Below are 15324 nucleotides of genomic sequence, written 5' to 3'. Positions count from 1 at the left end.
AATGTATATATTCCTTTTCAAATTCATATCAAAATGTATTATGATATACATAATATAATTAAATAGAATTTAATTACTTAAGCCAGGTATAATGCTGTCTATAACATCAATATATGAGGAACATAGGGGAGATAAATTCCTTAAATATTTATTTCAAATCCACTATCCAAAGACTTAGTACCAAAATGAGCTTTTTTGTTTTTCTCAAAATAGCCACCTGATCCTGAATTCTGAACCATGGCAAACTATGGTGAGGTAATAAGCTGTGAAATTTAGTAGGCAATGTATATAAATAAATGAAAGTATCATCTAGAAAGGTATACATAAAATGCAGGTCTTAAGATAAATTGGCAATTTTATAATTCACACTCAAAATGAAATATAGCCACTGTTTAGTATTTGTCAGAACAAGCATCAAAATGTAGACAGATGAGTTTGATATCAACAGCATGTATTAGCTAAAGCATTTTACTTTTTAATGATTTCTTGGGAGATCATTTTATATCACATATTTTCTATATAGATATACAAATTGAAAATGCTGTTTGTTTTGGAAATCAGCATTTCACCATGTTGAGTGACTTGAATTTCATATCATACGTTAAATAAAATAAGCTATAAAATTACACAGTAAAATAAGAGCTTCATGGATGTCTGGATCCAGTCCATCTGCTTCACTATTGTGCTGTTATCTTACAATCTTTGAAGTAAAAATCAAATGCTTTATGTGTACAGTGAAAAGAAGCAGCTCAAACATTACATAAAGGAGACTAGCCTACATACCAATCATTAGTCACATTAACTAATCTCTTCTGACAGCACAATTTGTAAGCTCATTATTGTTGCTCAACATGCAAATCATTAATAATAATCTAATGTCCCTTCATTATCATGTTACTGGAAATATTGGTCAGAAGAGCAGTGACCCTAAACTTACTAAGTTGCATGCTAAATAACTTTGATGCAGTACCTCTTCTTGTACATGCTTAAAATGACAAAACACTGTCTACATTCACAGCTATTCAATAGTTCATCTTCATACATTTACTACTATACCTTACTTTAATTTGAATAAGATTATTAATATAGGATTAAGAAGGTATTATTAAAGATTTAATTTAGCTGTATGGTGGAATCTCCACGAGATATGAAAGTAGATATAATTATACATTTCCCACAACAAATCTGCCTCTAGAAAACGGGCCTACAATATTCACTAATTTTTTTTTTATAAGAGATAGTTTTCAACTTGCTCTTCAACAAATATATATGTTCTCTTAAAGTCATTTAGCATTTTTATTACCTAAAAATAGAAATGTAGAACAAAAATTACACTCTTGCTGGTTAAGACAGTTTAAAGTTATATAAGGTTAACCTTATTCTTGATAGATTTACATGAATCAAATTACAAATGGTAGCACAAAATGTTGGAGTTTAATCTACATAGTTTTAAGAGTTCAGTACAAGCCATATAATGTGAAATAAGATATATAATTATTCTCTGAACACAACATGATTAAATAGCATGGATGGGTTGAATATTTCTGTTAAATTGGAAAACTGCCTAATAATTTTAACAGCAAGTGAAGATAAATGTTATCTTTTTATTAATAACTATATTTTAAAGTGAATGCGATATCTACAATGAGGGAATGGGAGAGATGGGTAAGAAACATATACATATGTAATCAATGTTCTGATATCAAAACCAATATGATCAATTCAAATTAATAATGAATGATTAAAGGTAAAGGTTTTTAAAGTATATTTTATTAATTTATTCATATTACATCTTAATTCTTATCCATTCCCTTGTATCCTCCCATTCCTCCCACCCTCCCATTTTCCCCTTATTCCCCTCCCCTATGACTGTGACTGAGGGAGACCTCCTCCCCCTGTATGTGCTCATAGGGTATCAAGTCTCTTCTTGGTAGCCTGCTGTCCTTCCTCTGAGTGTCACCAGTCCTCCCCATCCAGGGGACATGGTCAAATATGGGGCACCAGAGTTTGTGTGAAAGTCAGATCCCACTCTCCACTCAACTGTGAAGAATGTCGGGTCCATTGGCTAGATTTGGGTAGGGGTTAGAAGTTTACTGCACATACTGTCCTTGGCTTGTACCTTAGTTTGAACAGGAACCCTGGGCCCAGATCTGCCCATAATAATGTTCTTCTTGTAGGATTCTAGAACCCTCTGGATCCTTCTGTTTCCCAATTCTCCCATGCTTCTCTCACTTAGAGTCCCAATAGGATGTCTTCCCCTCTGTCCCACTTTTCTGGTAAGTGTAGACTTTCATGGGACATGCCTCTTAGGCTAGTATGCAGATATAAGTGAGTATATACCATTTGACCCTTTCTGCTTCTGGGTTGATTCACACATTATGATCATTTCTAGTTCAATCCATTTGTCCACAAGTTTCTGGAATTTCTTGTTTTTAATAGCTGAGTAGTATTCCATAGTGTAAATGTACCACAGTTTCTTTATCCGTTCTTCTATTGAGGGACACTTAGGCTGTTTCCATGTACTGGCTATTATGAATAAAGCTGCTATGAACATGGTTGAGCAAATGTTCTTGTTGTATGCTGGAGCATCTTCTGAGTATATTCCAAAGAGTGGAATAGTTGGGTCTTGAGAAAGCCTTATTCCCAGTTTTCTGAGATAGCACCAGATAGATTTCCAAAGTGGCTGTACTAGTTTGAATTCGCATCAGCAAAGAAGGAGTGTTCCTCTCTCTCCACATCCTCACCAGCATGTGGTGTCACTTGATTTTTTTTATCTTAGCCATTCTGATGTTTGTAAGATGGAATCTCAGAGTTGTCTTGATTTGCATTTCCCTGATGACTAAGGAGGTTAAACATTTCTTTAAGTGTTTCTCAGCCATTCAATATACCTCTGTTGAGAATTCTCTGTTTAGTTCTGAGTCCCATTGCTCAATTGAGTTATTTGGTTTGGTGGTGTTTAATTTCTTGAGTTCTTTATATATTTTGGCTATTAGACCTTTGTCAGATGTAAGGTTGATGAAGATCTTTTATCAGTCTGTAGGCTGTCACTTTGTTCTCTTGACAGTGTCTTCTGCCTTACAGAAGTTTCTCAGTGTCATGGAAGTCCCATTTATTAATTGTTGACCTTAAGGCCTGGGCTGTTGGTGTTCTGTTCAGGAACTTGTCTCCTGTGCCAATGTGTTCCAGGCTATTCCCCATTTTTTTCTTCAAACTGATTTAATGTCTCTGGTTTTATATTGAGCTATTTGATCCACTGGGGCTTGAGTTTTGTGCATGGTGACAAATATGGATCTAATTGCATTTTTGTATATGTGGACATCCAGTTAGACCAGCACCATTTGTTGAAGATGCTATCCTTTTTCCATAGAATAGATTTGTCTTCTTTGTCAAAAATCAAGTGACTATATGTGTGTGTGTTCATATCTAGGTCTTTGATTTGATTCCACTGATCAACCAGCCTAGTGCTGTGCCAGTACCATGCTATTTTAATTACTATTGCTTTATAGTATAGCTTGAAATCCTGTATGGAGATTCCTCCAGAGGATCTTTTATTGTACAAGATTGTTTTAGCTATTCTTGTTTTTTTGTTGTTCCATATGAAGTTGAGAATTGAACTTTCAATGTCTTTTAAAAATTGTTTAGGTATTTTGATAGGGATTGCATTGAATCTGTAAATTGCTTTTGTTAAGATGGCCATTTTTACTATATTAATTCTCCTATTCCATGAGCAAGGAAGATCATTCCATCTTCTCATGTCATCTTCAATCTCTTTCTTTAGAGTTTTGAAATTTTTTTAAATACAAGTCCTTCACTTACTTGGTTAGAGTAATTCCAAAATATTTTATATTGCTTGTGGCTAATGTGAAGGGTGTAATTTTCCTACTTTCTTCCTCTGCATGATTGTCATTTGTATATAGGAAGGCTACTGACATTTTTGAGTTAATATTGTATCCAGACAATTTGCTGAAGTTGTTTTTCAGCTGCAGGTGTTCTCTGGTGGAATTTTGGGGATCACTCATGTACACTATCATATCATCTACAAATAGGGATAATTTGACTTCCTCCTTTCCCACTTGGATCCCGCTGATCTTCTTTTGCTGTCTTATTGCTCTGACTAGAACTTCCAGTACTATATTGAAGAGATATGGAGAATGGGCAGCGTTACCTTGTTCCCGATTTTAGAGGAATTTCCTTGAGTATCTCTCCATTTAATTTGATTTTGGCTATTGCTTGCTGTATATAGCCTTTATTATGTTGGGGTATATGCCTTGTATCGCTGATCTCTCCAAACTTTAAACATGAATGAGTGTTGGATTTTATCAAATACTTTCTCTGCATCTAAGGAGATGATCATGTGTTTTTTTTTTCAATTTGTTTATATGGTGGATTACGTTGATGGATTTTCATATATTAAACCGTCCCTGCATGCCTGGAATGAAGCCTACCTGGTCATGGTGAATGATATCTTTGATGTGTTCTTGTATTTATTTTGCGATTATTTTATTGAGTCAGTGATCATAAGAGAAATTGGTCTGAAATTCTCTTTCTTTGTTGGGTCTTTGTGAGGTTTAGGTATCAATGTGACTATGGTCTCATAGAATGATTGTGTTTCCATTGTGTTTGAGTCCTCTGGGTTGTTTTCCTTGGGAAAGCTGGGATCTGGAGATGCCATATTGTTTTGGGTTTTTTCCATATGATTTTATGTTGTCCTTTAGTCATTTTGCCATCTTGTTTTTGCCAGGTAGCTTCCAGAGTTGGGTAGGGGGAGTCTGAGGATAGATTCACCCATTTTCTCATGATTTCCCTAGACTGAAAGCTCTGATGCTTCACTGGTCTGGGTGGCAAGAACCTAACCCTGTAGTTTTGGTCTCTAACAGCCAGTGACCCCAGCTCCCCTGTACTCATCCTGGGTCTCAAAATGTGTGCTGGATCATTCCAAAGTGTCCACAGCCTTCTGGGTCCCCTTGTGGCACTGGAGATCTCCAGGAACTGAAACAGGTTAGGCAGAGGGGGTCTGATGGCCACTCTACACCCTGTCTCCCCGAGATTTCCTTAGTCCTGAAGCTTTGATGCTCTGCTGGTCTGTGGTTCCCGGTAGTGTTTTGAGACCCAGAGTGCTCACAGAGTCCAGGTTAGTGTCATGGGGACCAAACCACATAAACACTGAGTTCAGTTTGTGTCTCTGGACCCGAACTAATCTCAGGGCCTAATCCACACACTTAGTCCAATTATCTCTGAGTCCAACCAGCATCACTGGCCCAAACTGCACACTGAGCTCATCGTTTTCAGCTAGAATATCTGGGCCTGGTCCGCACACCGAGTCCAGCCACAATCTCACGGCCTGGACCATAAACCACGTCGAGTCCTGTTTGGGTCTCAGGGCACAAGCTGCAAGCTGAGCTGAGCTTGGGTTGCAGGGCCCAATTCTTGCATTGAGTCCCCTCTCCTGCAGCAATTCCCACCAGTCACCACGCCAATTGCCTCTGCCTTAGGGTTCTCAGCTGCAAACCTCAGCTGCTCCTGCTGCCGTTCTAGTCTGAGAATATCCATGCTCCTCCTGTGTACAGGGGTATGCAAGTTTTCTGTATTTTGGTCCTTTCAAACTGTGGGTACTCCCACTATAGTAGGGTAGGGAGCTTGGTTTTCCTGGTTAAGAATTCTGTGCAATTCCCTAAATCATACGGTCTACGCTGCTCGTCACCATCTTGCATCTCCCTAGGTAAAGGCTAATAATATATATGCAGTGGTATCATTATTATGAAATCAATGCAACTTCCAGAAACATTACACACTTACATATTCACTGCAATTTTCTTTTTAGAATAAAGTATTATCTTAATAAAATTTACTAAAGTAAAATGTGTTGAAATCAACAATTCTACAATCAGAATATCTCAGATGATTGTAGCATTACAAGTTCAAGTCCCCAAACACTTGCCCTATGAGAACTTTAAATGTTTGTAATATGTTCATGAAAAGAGAAATTGCCCATGAAGTAGTCCAGTGGGAAAAATTTGCCCTCCTGCCTCAATATTCCACATTACTGAAAGTTTTCTGTAACTTGGTGTCCTATAGACTCTTGAGACCTTACCAAACCCTGTTTCTCCATCATCATTCACTGCACACTGACTGGCAACTGCCAGCACCAAGCACCTCTGACTTTTTGCCCTCATTCTTTCCGTAGTCATCAAAGCCCACATGATTCCTGAAGTTAAAACTCTGTATGCCTGCATTTTATTCCAACTGTAGTAGATAAGAGATAAACAGATAAGCAACAGTCTTCACTCAACCATCAGTTGGGGTAATTGAACCCAATGTTCTGAGCTGTGCTTACAATCCTGTTGTACATAGTTGGAACTTCCCTCATAATTGTGCTTTTCCTTATCATAGTTTCTTATAATATTGGCTCCCTAATAATCTATGTGCATGCACAATCTTGACTTAAGATCTATTCTATAGGGACTCTATCAATTGCATTTGTAAAATAAAAATAACATATTTAGTCATTTGTTACCCAATTCCTTTGACATACTAAATTTACTCGGAAAGAATTGCCCAGTGATGTTGCTGCTATGTCACTGACAAATTCTTTAACTGTTCAGTTGGCCATGAAACTGACATATGTGCCTTTTGTTACACAAAGCATGGCAAATCTTATAATGTGCTGGTGAGTTCTTTTTCAGCTTCACACATGGAAAGTTATCTGGGTGGAAGGAGCCTCAATTGAGAAAATGCCTCCATAAAATCAACCTGTTAGCAATTCTGCAGTATATTTTCTTAATTAATGATTAATGGTGGAGTGCTCAACCCTTTGTGAGTGGGGTTACTCCTTAGATAATGGTCCTGGGTATTATAAAAAAGTAGGCTGAGCAAGCTACAGGGAGAAAGCCATTAAGCAGCATCCTTCCATGGCCTCTGTATCAGATCCTGCATCAACACTCCTGCCTTGCTTGAGTTCTTCTTCTGAGTTCCTTTGATGATAAATTTTGATATGTAAATGGGAGGCAGATAAACCCTTTGCTTCTCAAGTTCCTTTGGTCATGATATTTCATCTTAGCCCTAACTCTACTTAGGGCAGAAAACTAGTCTTAAGACTTTGAAGTAATGTTGGAAGTAATGTTTATCTAGTTAAGTGTGCTTCTAAAACAACTTACTCATATTAATTTAGTCAATCCTGTTCATAACTACATTAAATAAATAAAATTATTATACTTCTTATATACATGAGGATGCTGAAGAAACAAAATATAAGTTTTAAAAATGACCACAACTGATGTTGATGTAGCATAGTTTTTATTTTCAGTGCAATGACGTAAACTCATGCTTTCTAAGTACTAGCCAGGAGCTTCAGAATTGAAATACAATCCATCATAATAACGAAATTGATTTAACCCAAGCAATTATTCCATAATCTGTGGTATTACTTTTTTATGAAGTTCTTTTTAACATACCGTGTTGAATATAGTAAAGGAAAATTTAGAGGAAACAAGACAATGTGAAGTCCACTCTCCCTATTTCATGAGAAAGTTTCCTGGAATCTTAATTCTAGATCCTGTCATACCAATATAAATAGACGGTATAGGAAAAATGAATGAAGAGGTCAAAAAGATGGACATAGGAATAAAATGAAGGGAAAATACATTAATTGAAAAAAGAATTCCACAATGCATCATTTTTAGAAGATTATCTGAGTCAAAAAAAGCTAGCAAATACAAAGTGAGTAGATATTTCCATTACAATGTAACATTTACTATTATAAAATAAAATTCAGAGTTAGGTAAGCATATATAGAAAAATTAAATAGAGGAAATCAGGTGTAATCCCAAAATTCAAATTCAAATTCTAAATAGAATATTAGAGAAGACATTTGAGCACAGACTGCATAAAGGTAAGGGATTCAGCCTTACACTATAGTCAAAGAAAATTGAGCTTAATTCAAACTGTTATAGTGAGCCTATCTTCAAAAATAACCTGCAAGAAAGCCAGAGAAGTAGGGTAAAATAAGGAGATTGGAGAATGACAGGACAAAAAACATTTAGAGATTGAAATTACAAAGGTCCTGGCATGACAGTCACAAAGAATGACTTTCTTTTTGCTTAAACTAAGAACAATTCTAGATTTTTGAAAAAATGGGAAGTGTGATATGATTTGTGTTTTAAAAGGACCCTCCTGACATTTTGCTGGAGAATATAGCTATGATGGCCAAAAGTAAGGTCAAGGAGTCCAGGAAACAGATTATGATGACTTAGACTAGTATGGTAGTGAAATAATATCAGATTCTGAAAACGATTTCAAAGTAGGGATAGTAGATTTGTACCTCTATTCTCATAGCATCAGTAGAATGTGTGGATAAAAACCACTTTTTAAAAGATCTGGGACTTGGGTAAGACAGATATCCTACTCAACTGATGCATGATTCATTGATGGTTTGAAGATTTCTTTGCTATGCTTGTCTAATAAATTTCAGTATTTTCTTGAGTCAGGAGCATGAGTACTGCCCATAGATATATGAGCATACATGCTGAGAACTTCCTCCTTTGGAATCTATTTCATACCTCTTAAGCACGTATTTAATAATATTAATCATAAAGACAAAATTAATGCCATGAGAAAAGTGATTATTTTTCTGTTTTAGTGCTAGAGGAATTAAATAATAGCTAGTGCTACTATATTTACAGTAGAAAAACTGAATAAAAATAAAAAATATTTATGAGAAAACATTAATAAAAGAGCATGTTAAATGAAGACTGAATTTTCCATCAATTTATGATAACACTGCAGTAGAATGTTACTGCAGTTGATCCAAGAAAGCCATAGACCAGATAAAATCTCAAAGTAAAATTTTAATACAAAAGCTCTTAAAATTCTATTTAAACTTTCTAACAAAACAATTCGGTACATGGAAAAGTTTATAATGTCTTATTAATGATATTTTGAAAACCACTCTTTCATGTTAATGCAAACAGTCTGAATATTATAACCTTCTAACTAAGTCTCCGAAAAGATTGTGTTTTCTGAATGTTTGTTGAGTGGTATATAAAATTCTTTATTTTTCTGCTTTTATCATTTGAGATTTATTTAATTTTGTATATAAACTTCTTTACTACTTTATAAAAATTTATCTGTTGGCTATAATTTTAATCTTACATAAATTATTGAGATAATAGATATGAGGAAGAAACTGCTCCTGTAGGTATAGAATTATGGATATATTCAGTGTGAATAAATTATAATAAAAATATTTGAATAAATTATAAAAGTTAATTATAATAAAACAAAACAAAAATATATACAATCTCACATGTCTGTGTTGCCTGGTAATGTTTTCCTTCATATTTCATTTTCTCTATTATATAGTATATTACTCTTTTTCTTCCTTCACCATTATTTACCAGACACATCAATTTTCTATTATTCCTATTCTATAATTTACTACAAATTCTGCTTAAACATATTTTAGTACTCACTCATTTTATTCCATTAATTTCTATGTATAAATCTTAAAAATACAATCATCAGTATTAAAATATACACATGATATGGCAAGTGTAAATGGCAAATTAATTTATGGAGAATATTTTATCCTATTCATTAACTATTCAACTTGCATTTTAGCCAATTATAATATCATGTTTTGCAATAGGATACACAATTCGGAAATGAGTCAATATTTGTTATCATGTGCAGGCATGCATCATCCTAGCTAAAATGTTTTAGCTAACTATGATTATGTGAAGGAAACAATTTTTACATGTGTACCCTTAACCATAGAAAAATATAGTAGGTTTACTTGTGAGAGAGCCAGTGAAAATATCTTTTAAAATTTCTTCAGAATCTCAGAAAGCCAAAATAATTAAACCCTGAAAAACTATTTCACCGAACACTTGTATTAATTTTGTCTTAATTTTATATACCAGTAAGTGACTTACGTGTAGTTTTTTAGAACATAGAGAACATCAAAAATTGTGCCAATGTGATGGCTCAGTGGTTGAGAGTTCTGGCTGCTGAGCCCAACAACATGAGTTTGATCTAATGTTCAAAGATGAGTTTGATCTCATCTACTTGATGAAAAGGAATAATTAAGTTAAAAGTTGCCATGTAACCTACACACACACACACACACACACAGAGAGAGAGAGAGAGAGAGAGAATAAAACGATTTTTAAAATATAAAAATTTCCAGGTATGTTGGCACATGCCTTTAATCCCAGCACTCAGGAAGGCAGAAGCAGATGAATTTCTGTGAGTTCTAGGCCAGCCATGTATACATACCAAGTCCAGGATGGCCAAGGCTACACAGAGAAACCCTATCTCAAAGAACTAAAATGAGCACATATGTTTATATATACATATATATAATATTTAAATAAGGTGTTATATATTTATGTATATTTAAATAGGGTATTGTATTCATGTGGTCTTTAAAGACAAATTCCACAAGGCAAAATGAACAGTCTTGAGTCTTTGAGTTACTGGTATTTCATTTTTAAAGGCTGTCTTGGAACTTACCCTACAGACCAGGCTTGCCTCAAACTCAAAGATCTGCCTGCATTTGTCTCCTAGTTATTGTGATTGAAGTCATGACTCACCACCACCCTTGTCTTTATTAATTTTAGAATAGAGTTACTTCCCTGAAGTTGTTGTTCTAAGAGCTACTAATGGGTTTCAATGTTATTTGTTTATTAGAAATAAAAAGTCCTATGTTAACAAAGTCACAAAGTGTGTCAAGGCATCATTGATACTTTAAACCATGTAAAGCTATTATCATACCTTACCCCCCAAATGAAACTGAAATGCAAGTTTTGTAAATATAATAATGCATAGGATTTTAAGTATATTTAATGTGTAAAGCTGTATAAAGGATTTTGTTTCTCCAATATAATTTAAAGACTCTACATTTTTGTTCATAAGATTTTGAGCAAGTTTTACCAACATATGTTTTTGGCTAGATATTTTAATGTTCTAATAGTTTGAGGGACAACTTTTGTAAGATAACATATTACTACAAATTTCTGAATTTCTACCAATTTATAGACAAAATTCTCTCCTTAATTTTTATTGGACTATGTTATTCAGATCTAAATATGAATTAGCTACTTCTTATGACAGAAAGATACCTTTCCTGTTGCTCCCCATTAGCCATGAATGCATTTTACTGTTTGGCATCTTACCTATTCCTTTTCCCATTTCAATATCTAAATGTAGCACATTTCTAAGTGATACTTAAATAATGGAACTGACTAACGTTTTCTCAGAGGTGAGTTTAAGAGATAAAAGGCCTGAGAATGTAACATTAGAGAAGCACACTTTTTTATGAACAGATGCTTTAAAAATCCAGGAAGGAGTTTGGCATCTGACTTTGGCACAGAGCACTGACTGTTCTTCCAGGGTTGCATTCCCATCTCTCAAATAGTGAGAACTGTCTAGAACTTCAGTTTAGAAATTCTGCCACCATTTTTGGCTTTTACAGGTACTACACACACAATTTGTTCAAATATAAATGCAGGTAAAACACCTACACATATGAAATAAAAATAAATAAAATTTTCTTTAAATTAAGTAATAAAAGGGAATTCCATGTATTTCCTATCATTAGTTTATACAGATCATTCAGATAGATTAAAACTAAAGGAACACTGGATAGTAATTTTAGCACTCTTTTAACCATTAAGTTCAATATATAGTATTTTGGACATTGAAAGCAACCACTTTACTATGGAGCTACATATCTAATCCTGCTTAGACCAAATTATCTTTAAAATATTTAAGTTACTTTTAGGGTAAGAAATAATGAAACAGCAATTTCACAATGCATTACATTTTAATTTATGTTTTTATATATCTGGAAACTTATGCTGTTTTTAAAAATACATCTTTTTTGAGTAAGAGAACTGAAATTTTAAAAGTAAATATTTTATTATTGTTAAAAGCAAGCTTTAACAATTAGATTTAGGTTTTATATACAATTGGTTATTTTAAATTCTTAATAGGATTATAAATACCTTAAAAGTGTATTTTAGAATCTATTTCAAGGTAGAAAATGAAGGCATGAAAATGCCCATGGATTATAGGCAAGAGTCTTTTAATAATTGAGTGGTGAAATTTCAATGTTTGTTGAGTTACATTTTACATTTTGTATCAGGGAGCTTAACATTTATTCTTTCTGACTATAAAGAAGAGTAACCAGAAATAAGAGAATTTAACATACAAGAAATATTTCTATGTTTCAATGATATTCCATAGAAGAAACTGTGCTGTAGATAAGAAAAAACTTTCTTTTAATCAAGTATTTTCTTTTTTAAAGTTTTTTTAGCAATCAATTAAGAGTAAGTTCAATGTATCAGACAACATTATTTCTTACTCTTTGATGACTATGTTTCCACCCTATACTCTTGCATTCATATAAATGACTATGCCATCCAGTTTGGAAGAAGCAGGTACTATAGTAAAACACTCTTACAGGAAAAGAATTAGTGTCACTTCACATTAAATGACAGAAGTTCTAAACTGTAGAGATTTGCCTATTATGCGAGAGAACATAAAATAGGTAAATTAAAGGTTATTGGAGCCCTTTATCTCAACATGATTATCTGTTAAATAGAATCCTTGTTTAGTTTCCTTGATAGACTATCTACAGTAGTCTATTTATTTCTGTTTTTTTTTAGCCTTAAAAATGTTTATTCTACGAGGTTGATTAAGTAGTAACTTCAGGCTTATATTATCTATAGAGACCTTCTTTGAAGTGGATTTTTATGAAAGACTCACATTTTAAAAATACTATTACCTCAAAATCAAGGCCTATGTTATTATGTACATGCCATTAATGAAACTGTTAAATATCATTTTCAATTAGATACAAGAATAAGAGCAGAGGGGCACACAAACTCAATTATTTTTTACATTAGTACCCAGATTTCATCTTCCTTTTATAAAATTTATCTCACTATATATTTTCTCTCATCAAGTGTTATTTAACTGGTATAATACTGTGAAACCGACTTGAAACAATGTGTAACAATTAAAATATTAATTATTAAGGGTATGGGGTATTTAATTCAGGAACAAGTAGCTTTTAGAAACTAAATATTCCTTTTTATATACATTTTAAAAAACCTTCACTTACAAGTAGAGTGACACAAAAACATACATCAAGTGTTATCTAGAAATAGGGGAGTCAATTTTTAAGGACATGTCAAATTTATAAAGAGAGTTCACAAACCTGTGTACTTCATCATTTTGACATCATATTTTCAGATAAGGCAAGAAACTATTTAGGAAGCAAAATGGAAATTTCCTAGGGATTTTTTCCTATTACCATGGCAACTATTGGGACTACGGTTTCATTTCTGGAGGGTCAAAAACTATAAAGATCACTTATTTCTAGACAAACTAAAATAGTCAAAAGCTGTATGAGACTGTAGATTTTAGTGTAATACTGGAAAATTTTAGAGTCTCTATTGAGTTTATATCATTTTTCTATATGCGGTGTTTAGAGCACGATAGTCTTTATAGGGACTTTTAAAAAAATGAATTCCAGCCATTTTTTCACTCAGCTCTGAAACTGCACCAACGAGTGATTATCTTGATATCCAAGGATTGTGACATCTCTGGCCTAGGTGTTTGCTTTTCTCATTTAAGATAGAAAGTTTTTCTGTCTTTGAATATGGGAACTGTTCACAACTTGATTCTGAGCAAATCTACTATTTTCCAGAGAACTGGAATTTAGATTTTATCAAGAAACATCTTAAGCTCAAATCCCCAGAAAATGTATATATCACTTGTGGTTATGCTTGCTTACAAATATGCTCCCATGTGACTAGGAACACACACACACACACACACACACACACACACACACACACACACACACACACACACACAAGCTTATACATCATGTTAAACGGGAAACATAATTTTTGTGTTCTGGTAGATAAGATTCTTTTCTTTTTATTTGATATCATCCTTTTATGTATATTTTATTAATTTATTCATATTACATTTCAATGGTTATCTCATCCCTTGTATCCTCCCAACTATGTATTTTAAGCATTTGGGTTACCAAAATATAGGTAAATATGATCAGTTATCTAATATGAGTGGAAAGAATAAACTCTTTTTCTTTTCTTTTCTTTTTGTTTTGTTTAGTGAGAGAGGATTTCCTTGTGTAGGCTTGGCTGTCCTGGACTCACTTTATAGACCAGGGTGGCCTCAGATTTGCAGAGGTTCACCAGCCTCTGCCTCCCAGAGTGCTGGATTGTTGGCATACACCATCATGCCCAGCAGAAGCAAATTTTTTAAAACAGTAGAAAGATTACCAGACGTTTGATTCTTGGTAAAGGATCCAGGATTTAAAGCCCAGTGAAACTCATGATTTATAGAGCAAGAAGTTGCATCTGAACAACTGCTGTTGAACTCAAGTTGCCCAAATATCAGAATTATCAGTGAAGTCATTTCGATATAAATTCCTACCACATGACTCAGTCAGGTTATTGTAATATCTGTAAACACAATGAAGGCTCAGACACATAAAATATGGCACTACTTACTATTGAAACTGACAGCTCCACTCAGCAGTGCCTTGAAACTGATGCTGAGATTCACAGCCAAACATTAGGTGAGGCATAGGGAATCTGATGGAAATGTGAGGTGAAGGAGGAAAGGACTTGGAGTTGACAGGAGCTCCACAAGAAGACCAATAGAGTCAACTAAGCAGAGATCAGAGGGACCTGCTGATACTCAGGCACCAATCCATGACTTTGCATGAACTTGTCAAAGGCCACCTACAAATATGTAGCGGATGCTTATCTCAGGCATCATGAGGGTCCATTAGTAAGGAGAACAGGGGCTCTCTCTGGCATAGACTCTCTTGTCAGGTTTTTACTTACCCCTGGGGGGAATGCCTTTTCAGTCCACAGAGGAAAAGGGAATGCTCAGTTCTGATGCAACTTGATGAACTGTGGTGGGTAGGTAGAATATGGCTCCCCTTTTCTGAGGGAGGGGTTGGGGGAGAAGGAAGGAGGATGGGACTGGGAGGTGAGGAGAAAGTGCCTATCACCAGGATGTAAAATAAATAAATAAATAAATAAATAAATAAATAAATAAATAAAAAAGAAAGAAAGAAAGAAAGAAAGACTGCTGGAAATAAACCAGGCCCATTGATTTTACAGTGCTAAAAGCAGATAACAAATCTACTCTATCTTTTTAAAACATTTTATAACTTTTGCTCTATTGTCAACTATGTTTTTATAATATATAAACTTTTCATTAATAGACATGTACTTCATGTCCAATAAAGCAACTATAATATTCATTTTTTACTGAAAG

The 15324-nt window shown here is 34.1% G+C and overlaps 1 protein-coding gene across 10 annotated transcripts in view; it reads left to right on the top strand.

Annotated features, from left to right (window-relative positions):
* The window catches only part of DMD (dystrophin), a gene marked incomplete at its 3' end in the record, with an annotated part of 2106393 nt that overhangs the window by 949939 nt on the left and 1141130 nt on the right, over positions 1-15324 (top strand). The gene's annotated exons all lie outside the window — the stretch shown is intronic.

Source organism: Acomys minous (assembly GCF_964271855.1).
Source record: "Acomys minous genome assembly, chromosome: 7".
Taxonomy (NCBI): domain Eukaryota; kingdom Metazoa; phylum Chordata; class Mammalia; order Rodentia; family Muridae; genus Acomys; species Acomys minous.
This window is presented reverse-complemented; position numbering and strand designations above follow the sequence as displayed.